This window comes from Lichenostomus cassidix, chromosome 2 (genome assembly GCF_008360975.1).
Source record: "Lichenostomus cassidix isolate B80296 chromosome 2, HeHo_3.0, whole genome shotgun sequence".
Classification (NCBI taxonomy): Eukaryota; Metazoa; Chordata; class Aves; order Passeriformes; family Meliphagidae; genus Lichenostomus; species Lichenostomus cassidix.
The window spans coordinates 63,210,521-63,222,361 of record NC_139482.1 but is presented as its reverse complement, the minus strand read 5'-3'; the positions used below and the strand labels follow the sequence as shown (position 1 = coordinate 63,222,361).

The 11,841-nt window shown below is 42.1% G+C and overlaps 1 long non-coding RNA gene across 2 annotated transcripts; it reads right to left on the bottom strand.

Moving 5' to 3' along the window:
• Window positions 1–457: 457 nt before the first annotated feature.
• On the bottom strand, window positions 458–11,485 carry LOC146441493 (uncharacterized). 2 transcript variants are annotated; one of them, XR_014850448.1, is made up of 5 exons: window positions 11,329–11,485; window positions 11,076–11,226; window positions 5,199–5,252; window positions 4,313–4,376; window positions 458–945 (listed from the first exon to the last, which is right to left on the bottom strand). It is a non-coding gene; the product is annotated as an uncharacterized LOC146441493 (long non-coding RNA). The 2 variants fall into 2 exon arrangements; XR_014850449.1 differs by lacking the exon at window positions 458–945 and adding an exon at window positions 1,076–3,057.
• Between the last annotated feature and the right edge of the window lie 356 nt (window positions 11,486–11,841).

The following is an 11,841-nucleotide window of genomic DNA, read 5'->3' as shown; positions in this document are numbered from 1 at the left end:
GCCCTTTGGACACAGAGAAGAGGTACATTCAGCAGTCACATGCCCCACTGAAGTACCAGACAACAGCAGTCAGCTTTTGCAGCTTGTCCTTGATGCTGGTTTTTTTTGCATCTGTGCCAGCTCTGAGCCTGTGTCCCATTGAAGAGCAGAAACCAAGAGACAGAGAGCAGAGGGAAACTCCCAGCAGGACACTTGCACTGCCTGCTCTTTGTCTTCTTCCTTGATGCACCTTCCCGTCCCTGCCTGGAAAAGAGTTTCCAAAGGGAGAACACTTCCACCTCATTGCCTTGTATAACCCACTGGTAGTTATGGAAAGCATTCAGAGATAGGAAAGAGTTAGGAAAGCATTCAGAGATTCAGAGTTAGGAAAGCATTCAGAGATACTTTCACTTAAGCAAGACTTCATTCCCACACATTTCAAAGGGACCAGGCTCCTTTTGTTTGATCCCACAGCATAGTTGCATTCCCAGTATGCAACAGCCTCCTTAAATTTTGTGATGACAGGAGCTCACAAAATCTCATGTAAACCCATAAGAATAGCATATGGTAGCATTGAAGAGTAAAGAAATGCTGAACAAAAGAATCCAAACCCCACACTGCCCCTTAGCTTGCAACAGTTCAAGGGAAAACCATAAGGTGAATACACTCAATGGCAGAATACCTGGGATTATGAATCTGGAACAGTGAACAAGAAACCCCAAAGTTTTCTGTTGTGGAGATGTTTCTGAAGAAATCCTACCTCTGAGCAGACCAAACTTCACAACAGCTTGGCTCCAGATCTGGTGTTGTGGCTCAGACTTATCTCTGCTTATTGCAGGGTGTTGTTCTGAGAGCAGAATTCTGATTTCTGTGGTCCTCGCCATGCTCAAGGTTATCCTTTGATCTTGCACTGCGGGTTAATTCTGCCTGGCTGGAGAGCAGTGCCCCAGCAGCACAGCAGGTGCCCTGGATGTATGCTTGCTTTAGGTATAAAAGTTGCACAGACTGCTGCTGGAGTTTTAAGAAAACCTGATCCTCCTTATAAGGGGAGCAAAGCCAATGCTCACTTGCTGGAAAAATCATTATTAACAAGCAAGGCCAGCAGGAGCTCAACAAAAGAGTTTTAACCTTTCCAAAATTCAAATGCCAGATTCCTGGAAACAACTGAACAACACTCAAGGAAGTGATGCTGAGCAAGCTACCCAGCAGCTCTGGGACTGGAGCAAGCAGATGGATGCAAGGAGATGGGTGTATTAGATCTGCAAAGTCAGCACTGTCCTGCCCTCCTGCTTGATTGAATTCCTGTAAGGGAAATTTTTCTCCTTGTACATTTTAAAAGACATCATTTTTTCCCACTAAATTATTGTTATTAGTATTATTAATACTATCTTTAAAGACCCTCTCACCCAAGCTCTGTCTCATATCTTTCAAAGCTTTCAGACAATTATTTAAGTTTGCTATGTACCATCAGCATGAAGCACAGCTTGCTCAAGCACACAAAGAGTATGGCAAGGAGAAAAATCATTTATGTGAGGGAGGCAGTCAATTACTCCATTGATGTGTGCTGCTTTATAGGCTTTTCACTGCCAATCAGTGTCACAGCTTTACAACTCTTTTTACAAACCAGTGCACATTGTTTCATGCAGTTCAACTGATTTTAGCCTGGCAGCAGTCTGTAAATAAAGCTGTCCCTTGTCAAACAGTTAACTCCTTTCCCTTTGCACATCACCTCTGAATATTGCCAGAGAAACAAGCCCCCATCAGAGGTTACCAGCCCAGACAGGCCTCAGAAGGCAATTTGACCATCTCCATTTCATGTCAAAATGTAGCTGGAGAAGAAGCTGGGAGCCATCTCAAAGCAAAGCAAGGTTCACTGTATCTTCTTCTGGAGCCTTGGGGCAGGAGGCAAACTCTGATTACTTGGTGCAAAGTTGAGTTTGAAATGTCAGGGCTGCTGAGGGATCGGGTGGTGTGGATTTACTGTGATGAGTGGTTCTGTTTTGGTTTTGGTTGGGGTTTTTTTTTAATTTTTTAAAGTAGCTAAGCAAGGAGCAACCTGATGTGGAAACAGCAGCAGTCTCATCACACTGGTACTGATTTTTTCTGCACTGCCCTCTGTTGCAGTTGTTTCTTGCTAATGGTTTCAGCAAATATTCCTGTTCAGCTAATAAAGACATAACCATATAAGTTGTTGAAGACCCTTCCTGCTTACAGATGGGGCTCTTGAAGCTCTGAAACAGCTCCTGTTGCACCAGAGACCTGTTTATGCATCCTGACACAGGCTCTGGCAACAGCTGTGCTGGAAACAGGAGATTGTTGTGCCCCTCAGAAACAGAAAAAAAAGCAACATTCAACCAGGATCTCTTCAAGAGGATCTTGCTTCGGTGAAATGGTGCTGGAAACTCCTAAAAGCTTTGCAATGTCTTACCCAGCTGGGAAATGCGCTCACTGCTCAAGAGACAACTTAGTTCATTCATGCTGTACTGCAACATTCATATTTTTCCAGCTCAGTGACTCTGATATGCAGACATGGGTAAAGACAGAGTTGAGAAGAAAGACATTTCAGCTTTTTCCTCCAGGCTTTTAGCTCTAAGACAACATTATTCAGTGATTAGATTACTGCTCTCCAGACCCAGCTGTTATTTTTGAATCTGCCCTTTTCCAGGTTTCTGGTATCAAACAGTTGCTAAAATTATACATGCCTCAGTTTCCTCATCTATAAAATGGGGTGAAACCCACTTTTAAACCTAAGTGCAAAATATTTTTTAAATGCTAGGGTGTTTACCTTATCAATAACTCTGTGGAAAGACAAATGATGCCCATTTTACAGGCTATTATCTTGTATTTGGACCTGTCCTCTCTTCAAATTCAAAAGAGAATGTTGTGATTGGGTAAATAGCTGTTATTGCATCCACCAGGAAACCTGCTATCAACACTTCTATTTAGCTGCTTGGATCCAAACCATCAAAAGCTTTATCCTGCAGGTAGGCACATGGAGTTATCCAACAATTCAACAGGTTTATTTTTTCCTCAAAGTCATTCCATATAGAAGCATGCCCATAAGGTCCACATCTTTCACTGAAATCAATCAACAATATAGGATCAGGGCCTAGTAAACTGCTTTAGAGATGCTTCATAGATTGATTTGCTCAGGCTAACCATTGTTTAATTTAATATAGAGAAATGTCCTGTCCCATCTCAATTCACACAGCCTCAGAGGGCTGTCACTAGAAAATACTGTCCTCCTTGAAAGAAAAATAGAAAAGATCATTCATTTTATTTCTTTCTAGTTAGAAACCAGTTTCTGCCTCTGACTCAGATTTCCCCCCAACTCTACAGAGAGCGTCAATTGAAGCACAGGCTCACCTCTGCAGCGTGAGCAGAGATATCCCTGGTAAAGGAATGAGGAGCTATTCCTATAATCCAAATACAATCCTGACCTGAAGGGACAAAGTCAGAGGATGTATATCTGCTTAACTCCATCAGCTGATTAACATAAATATTTTTCTCACTGTATTTTATGATTTATGATTGTTGATTTGAGAAAAAAATAAAATTGCGCCAAGCATGGAAAAAATTAATGAAAATTTTTTACAACATAGGAATGCAGAAATGGCAGTGGTGCTGCTAAAAGACAAATATTACCACTTAAATGTGCCTTGCAAAGGCAGATGAGCAAACAACTCCTCTTCATTGCGTAAGGTAGCAACACCTTTTTCCTGAAGGGTTTTTACCTTCACTTTTTGGCAGTAAACTGTCCAAATTATTAAGAGAACTGTCTTTCCTTCTCCTTATGATGAGCAAAACTTTGTCCTTCTGCTCAGAGCAAGACAAAACCACTCCAGCTGGGGAATTCTACATATATTTAGACAAATTTTATTCCAAAATTAGGGAAAAGGTATGAAAATTGCAAGCATCATAAGAGAAACTGAATGTTTCCATAGTTTGCAGCCTATTTAAGACATGCCTGTTTTGAACTGCAGCACCAAGTTAAATACCACTGCATCTGCCAATTTGACCAGTGGTTTAGGGAGAGGTAGGATGGACAAGAGTTTTATGAAGTGTAGCAGGTGTGGAAGAAATGAGAATCCTATGATGAAATAATAGAATATAAATTGTTGTAGAATAATTAAAAAATGTAATCAGCAGAAGCCTTATCTGACCTGGTGAGCAAGGGGAAGTTTTGTGTTCAATTAAAAGCTAAAATTCAATATACACTCAGAGAAGTCATGAGAAAGTCTTTAAGAAAGACAAAGGTAACAGCCTGATGAAAAAAGAAAGATAATGTTTTGAAAACTGTGAGTTAGGTGCATTGCTCAAGTGCATCATTTACCTGTGAACTGTCTCACAACATTCCTGAATGGTATTGCTTCATAATATTTCTTTATTCTGGAAAACTTAAGCAGAAATTATTATGCTTTACAGGTGAATATTTGCAATTTAAAAATCCAGTAGATAACCTTTTCTAATCCAGGCTGCCTCTTTAAGCCCATGATCTTTTCTCTGCTTTATCAGAACCAAAATAAATTAGAGAGCCTGCCAAGGCTTAACTTGCTCAGCAGGCTGCAGGCATTAGCATCAGCCTTGTAGGAAAATGCTTGTGCTGGCCTTATCTGCAGAAGGTCAGCTCCCACAGGGACTGGGTGGCAGCAGCTCCAGCACTTATTAAATGCATAAGTTTTCAGTTCCTAGGACTGCTTCACAAAACAAATGAGTAAATCCCACTTATAAGAAGCTAGCGAACACCACAAGCTGATACCTTCAAGGCTTCCTGGCCCTTGTGCTCAGGAGCACAAAGGTCATTTGGCGAAGCAGGGTTTGGCAGACTGCATCAGAAAGTCTCCTCAGCGTTTTCAGGGATGGTTTGAGCCTCTTTCATAATGAAACTTTAAATTCAACTCCTTAAAAAAAAAAAAAAAGGGCAAACAAAAATCCAAACCACAACACACCCCCCAGCAATAACAGGAAAGACATTCCAAAAAAGGACACTGAAGCTATTGGAGTATCAGAGCAAGATGTCTGTGGCATAGCTCAGCCCTGCCTTGCCCTGTAGCATCCAGAACATGTCTGGTTTTATATGTTATTTTCTACAGCTTGTCTCTTGGCTTCCTCAGCCATCACAGTCTCATATTTACACAGCTGCCTCTGAAGCTGTAAGTCAGCATAGAGATTGTTGCACAAACAAATGGAACATGTGGATCTTGCCAAATATCACTTACCCCAGTTTTCCTCCTCCTTCTTAAGCAGTTTATGTTTTGGCACTAACAGACTCCCTGAAAATTAAAAGAAAATGCTTTATGCTGTGTGTCATGTATAATGCATATCTGTTTTGGCAGAAAAAAAAGTTTTGAATAGCTTTAGGATGGGAGAAAATACAAATAAAATAAGTTCCAGAGTAAGGCAGCAAAATTCAGTGTCACACCAAGACCAGTGCTGAGGCTGCTCTGTGTGTTACACCCACCTGAGCCAGAGAGCCTCCTCCACATGACCCTTTGGCTTTGACCAGAGAAAGACATCCTGTCAGGTCAGGCTTATTCAGCCATTGTGTGCAGTCTGACTCTCTGGGGCCAGACTCAGCACTTGCTTTTTCCCTCCTTCAAAACATGTTATCCTGGACTAACCTTCAACATCTGGTTTTGTAGTTTTTTTTTAAAAATCACACCAGTTGTGATAAAAGGATTTATGCTGTTGCTTGTCTCTGGAAGATAGGTACTACATGCTGAGTAAATGCACTGCAACAGGGAATACCACCCTGGGGATGGGAGACAGATCAGATGAACATTGACAGGTGTAGATATATATACTCTTAAATGAAGTTATCAAAGGTCTCCCAAGCTACAGATGTTGCTATAAACAGACTGACATCTGCATTATGAGAAACTTCAGAGAGGCCTGTTTCACAGGACTTCATTCCTCCACTGCTCTAAGTGAAAATACAGACTGGGGAAGATGGGGCTGTAGCAGGTGGAATAACAAAAGGTGTGTTACTGAACACAAGAAACAGCCGGATACCCATGTCACAGCATCCAACTGTGGACTTCACGGAGGAATTTGGGCTGGGAGAAGCCAGCAGAATGAGGTCAAGTTGCACAGGGCCAGGTCCTCCAATGCCTTCAACAGAGGCTGCACCTCTATGGGCACCCATGACAGCAGGACATCACCCTCAGGAGGAAGCAATTTTCTTAATATCTGAAATCCATTTCCCTTAACTTGTGTCTGCTGCCTCTCCTATCACAGTGCACCTCCAAGAGAGTCACAGAATAAGCTGAGTTGGAAAGTACCTACAAGGATCATTGGGTCTGACTTGGTCTCCTCTGTGCCCTCATGTGAGGCAGGGGTACACAGCAATGAATCCCCCTCAATACCTTCTTTTCCTTATGCTAAAGGAATCCCATTTTCTGGATAAACCAATGTAGCCACTTCTAGCATTGAAGGAATTCATTCTCTCACATCTCTGCTTCTCTCCCCAGAACACAAAGGGTGTTGAGACAGACTATTTGCAGAGGTTAAACATAAAGAAATAGTGCATCTGAAGAAATGAGGGCTGTAAAGAAGCAAAACCACCTCTGTATGACCCCTCCTTTTAGCAAATATCCATGAGCTTTGCCAGTTAAAGCTGTGCCAACCAAGGATGATGATAAATCTGAGCCCATTCAAACAAAACTATTACAGCAGAAAGCAGCCTACCTGTAATCACACTACCTTTTATTACAGCCTCATTGAACTACAGTCTGCTAAGTTTTAGTCAGGGTCAGTGTGTGGGCAGAAAAAAATGGAAGGAGCAAGTAGCAGTACCAGCTGCAGAGAGAGAGATCATCTCTCCAGCACTTCCTCTCCTGAGATGAGTCATTGAAGCCAAACTGTCCCTCTGTGCTCACTCCACTGCAGTACTGGCAGGGATGTTCATAGTCAGGCCTTGCTCAAATCCAGCAGGTTAGAGCTGCTGTGCTCCACAGGGAGGCCCAGGTGCATCCCACAGCCCCTGCCCATGGTTTGGCATGCCGGCATGCCATGCCCCTGGAGCAGGAGGGGTGAATGGCTGACCCTGCTCCAGGGAAGCACTCAGATGCTGTTTCAGAGGCACAGGTTGGGATGCTGTCAGCTTCAGCACTTGCCACATGCCTCTCCCCTGAAACAGTAAGGTCTCTTCCGTGCAGGGCAGCACTGGGTTAGGCAGGGATGCCTCAAACCTCAGGCCTTCACCTTTACCTGGTAGAAGTCCACTCTCTGGAAAATATATGTATAAGGAAATTCATTAGCACTGAAGATCAATGTGAATAGTATTGTTTGAAGAACTATAGGTTCATGTAAGTCTTAATGAATTTTATTTCACCGATTAAAAAGATATTCTTTTACTGCAGGATTTTCTTTGAGGTGCTTTCAGTTAATTACACTGCCAGCATCTGCAGCCAAAATACCACCGTGTGTCTCTTCGTAGGTGGTTCCTTTTTCAGCTGAGACTAAATGAGACTTCAGCCTTTAAACACACTTGGAACGGTAAGGAACAGTTGTGGCCAACAGTGGTTGCTTCCTGGAGGCACTGAAAGGATTTAGGAAGACATTTCTTCACTCTGAATTTAGTCCAGGTGGTGATACCTGCATTAGCATTATTTTTAAAGTGCACCATCCTTATCACTTCCTTAGGAATTTTTTGGCAATCAGTTGCAATCTCCAAATTAGAATGTTCCTATATTCAATTTATGCAGGTAATTTTCCATAATTATTAGCAGTGACAGTCTAGCAAATGCCTTTTCAATTTACATAAAGAGAAACTGCAAACCTAAATTTCCTAATGCAGTTCAAGATTTCTGGTATTTCCTGGAGTTCCTTTGACTTCTTACTGTTAACTTGTGCCAGAAAGTCCAGTACAATTTGTCCTGTGCTGCTGAAGAGTAATTATTCATTCATGCTAACCCATAAGGGGGTCAGACTTTATTAATTTTAATCTGTTTTACACAGATATTAAAGCAAATTAATTTTCAAGTTTAATTAAAACACAGGTTTTGAACATAGATTAACAATATCTAAGAAACCAAAGAGGGTAGCACTGTTCTCCTTGAACTTACACCCATGGGACTTCAACAGATGAAGAATCAGACTCCTTCCTTTCTCCTTGAGCTTAATGACCCAGACTCAGCAGTGTCTTATATCACTAATTTGGGAAGAACTGACATTTGTCATCCACAAGTATGTTGTTTACAAAATTTACAACTTCATAAAACCAGTAATTTATACTTTGATTTGAGTGATGCTGAGAGTCCTAACAATTGTTACACCTCCACCACAACAGAAACTGAAAATTCTTAAAATACTTGCTCTCCTTCATTTTTTTAAGCAATGGAGGTTTTGGACAATTATGGTAGGAATAAACAAACTGATCAGAAATTAGAGACAACTGTTGTCATTGTAAGGAAATCAGGTGATTCTTAGGAACATTCATGCTGGAGAGAAAAATATGGGTTTTTAAAAACACTTGATTCTGTGAATTGAAAGAACTATAGCTGGATAGAGGTTTCGGCATGACTCATCTGGTTTGCCAAATCAAGATGTTTTAGTAGTGTATTAGGTGACAGAGCTGAACAAAAGAAACTCTAGGGCTGAGCTATAATAGCACAGGATTTCTACTGAAAAATCAACTGGGAAACCCACGAACAGAGCATGAAAGTAGTAAGAATACACTGCTTTGACAAGATTTCTTTTATGGTTTTGATACTACATGTTCTTACCCAAAGCAGATGTTATCCTTGAACAAGGTGGTGAAATTGCTCTAGCAGATATTCTTACCAAGAAATAATATTAATCACATAATATTAAATGAAAGTTTCACAGTGCTATTAAAAGTGTTTGAAAGATGGATAAGCAAGAAGCACAGTCCTGAAACACATTGCCAGTTAGAATTCCAAACGAAAACATATCTAAATGTGACCTCTAAAAGGCCATGTAGTGCTTGAAATTGTGTAGCAGGTAAGGAAGGGTTTTGTTAGATACAGTCCAGAGTACTTACCTTATTTGTAATCTTGAAACTTAAAGCCAGCAGTAGAAATGACAAATCATAAGGGGGAAAAAAATTGCAAGAACAAAGACACATCATTTCCCAGCCAATCAAAATATAAAAGTAAAATCATGTGTGCAACAAGAAAGCCAAAACCAACTGTCCCACAATGTATCACTTCCCATAAATTTTGCTTTTTCCTTTAGTGTCCCACATATTTTGCTTTTGTCTGCAGAACACACTTCAGTGAAAGGAACTTCTGGTGGTACTCTATCTGAAGGACACTCTAGTGAAATGTTCCTTTGACGTATTGTACTCCTAGGAGAATCTCTGTTTGCATCACGTTTTCTGAGCACAGTTAAGCCATTACATTTCAAGTTATATTTCAATACATCTCAGAGCTTGAAAGAAGTGATATAAGCACAAAGGTTAGTCAGGTTGGTCAAGATTGGCCACTGGTGACAGGGTATGTCCTGATATCAGTATTTCCTAAGGAAATGCAGGTTGAGTAAAGAAAGAAAGCACATGGCGTTTTTGTACTCATGACTGACACTGAACATTAAAAAAATATGTTGTAGCAGTAGCCTCATACTCCAAGTATTTATCCTGGGGGAAAAGTAGATTTATCCATTCAACTTTTTTTACCAATAAAAACTTCAAACAACTCGTCTAAGTAAATGTTTCTTGTAAACAGTGAATGGGAATCTTTTGCAGCATGAATGAAGTCATTTGAACTGTATGCTGCCTTGAACATGGAAAGAACTGGAGGCATTTAGAACAAGAATAAAAATGTGTACAGCATTTGTAAGATCTTTTGCCAATTCACAAAACACCTTTAAAGCAAATAATCAGGAGAAACTTTAGTTTAGGGGAAAAAACCCCTGAACAACAAAACATCTACTATTGTGATAATGGCTGCAAGTTCCCCACACCCCTTTCTTAACGACTGTACTTGTCACCTATTGTCCTGCCTCCCCTACTCCACATAGCCCTAGCCATGCCCCCAGTTTTCCCTATTGGTTCCTGTACCCTAACCCCACGTGGCCCTGGCCACTCCCTCAGGTTTCCCCTATTGGTTCCTGTACTCCTAACTCCGCCCCTGTACCTCCCCTGTACCCAGAGGTCACTGGGCCTGTGTGCTGTCCCTGCCCCTCTCTGTTTCCCTATAAAACCCCTTACCCTCCGCTATCTTGCTGTCTATGCTCCACGTGTGTCTATGCTCCACATGTGGCTGTGCATGTGAGGCCTTCGCCCTCGAGGCATCTCTGCCTCGGGGAGGTCGTTGGCCTCTGCTGCACCATGCGAATAAACATCTTCCATGGACACAACGCATAGACCCTCCTCGCCTCCTTTATCATCGCCGGTTGTGGAAGCAGACGGACCAGAGCTAGCCTTATGGCTCCCCGGCCGGTGAGAGCGCAGTGTCCAGCCCTGGGACAGAGGGTTTGGAGCACTGAGGCGCTGAACTGAGCTGGGTAGAGAAGCTCTAGGGTAAAGTCTGCTGTAACATCCTCCTAAACCGCAACAATCTACCAACACTCTTGCCCTGCTATACAAAGGAAAGAATGATTGTACGTTATTGTTGTTACATTGTCCAAATACTTCTCATTTTAGGAGAGGATGCTTTGCAGATCCAGGAAGACTTTTTTTTTGCAATCCTTATTTTGAAGGCTATACTAAGTTGTCCCAATGGTAACTGGCAGCAGATCTTGCAAGAATTCCATCCAGAGCAATTGAGTGAAAACTGATATTTCAATTATTTACAGCTTTGTTCCATTCTAGCCCATGGCACAAGAGAAGAAGAGAAAAGCTAGCAAGAGATCCAGCTGTCCCAGCTTCATGCTCTAGCACAAAGTAGACTCTGACAGAGAGGGCTACTCTCCTCTTTTGAAAGGTTAGTGCTTCAGGATACTTCTAACAGATGTAACACATATCTTATCACACATCATCACTCACGTGCAGACAACATACCCATGTCCCTCCTCAGAATTTAAAGGGACTAAACCTGTTTTGCAGTTGCAAGTTCTTAAGGGAGGCAGGAGACTTTCTCTCGGCATCAAGTCACTGACTTCCAATCTTCACCTTCTCCAGAGGCTGCACTTACCTTAATACCAGGAGAGAACACCACCTGCCCCCCTGCTACTGATGAGATTCAGCTCTTCAAGCTGTTGCATTTCAGAGAAGGTCTTCTCTACCTCATTCTCCTCTTCTCTGATGCTGTTCTGCTGTAACTCCTCCACTTGGCAGCACAGCTCCTGCAGGACAAAGGGCCATCTCTCCTGGCCTCAGAGAGACACTCCAAGCATTCCCTGCAGCCTAGGACACTTGCAGGGCTGCATCCACCATTTGCAACTTACTCTGTATCAAAACCTCTACCTTGGCATGGATAGCTGCCAGGGAAACGACTCTGTGGTGTGTTAACACCATGTCTGAGACTTCTGCAGCAGAACAAATTGACCTGAATCCATCTTCTGTCTCCTTTTGTGTAAACTACTATATCTGTTAGCTGTGCTCTGGGGGCTGCACTTTAACGGATTTCTTACATGAACACCAGCTAAAAGGGTGCTTGACCCTCCGTAACTGGGAGCAGCTGTAGCAAAGGTTCTGGGCACCTGGAACAAGGGCCAGATTACTCATTGAAGCTGGTAGAGCAGCTTTCTTACCTTGTCCTTGCCCAGTAGTGGCAAGTACCTTAAATTTCTTAGTGTTTCCAAGCATTCCCTGACTGTGGCTAGCACAGACCTTTCCCATGGGAACTTTTTCTCTCTTCTTCCTGTGTTTTATAAACAAAGATAAAGTTTGGATGTTATTAAAATCAGTTTCTCGGATGTGGACAGTTCAGGCCTGGCCAATCAGGCCTAGGGGGAGGC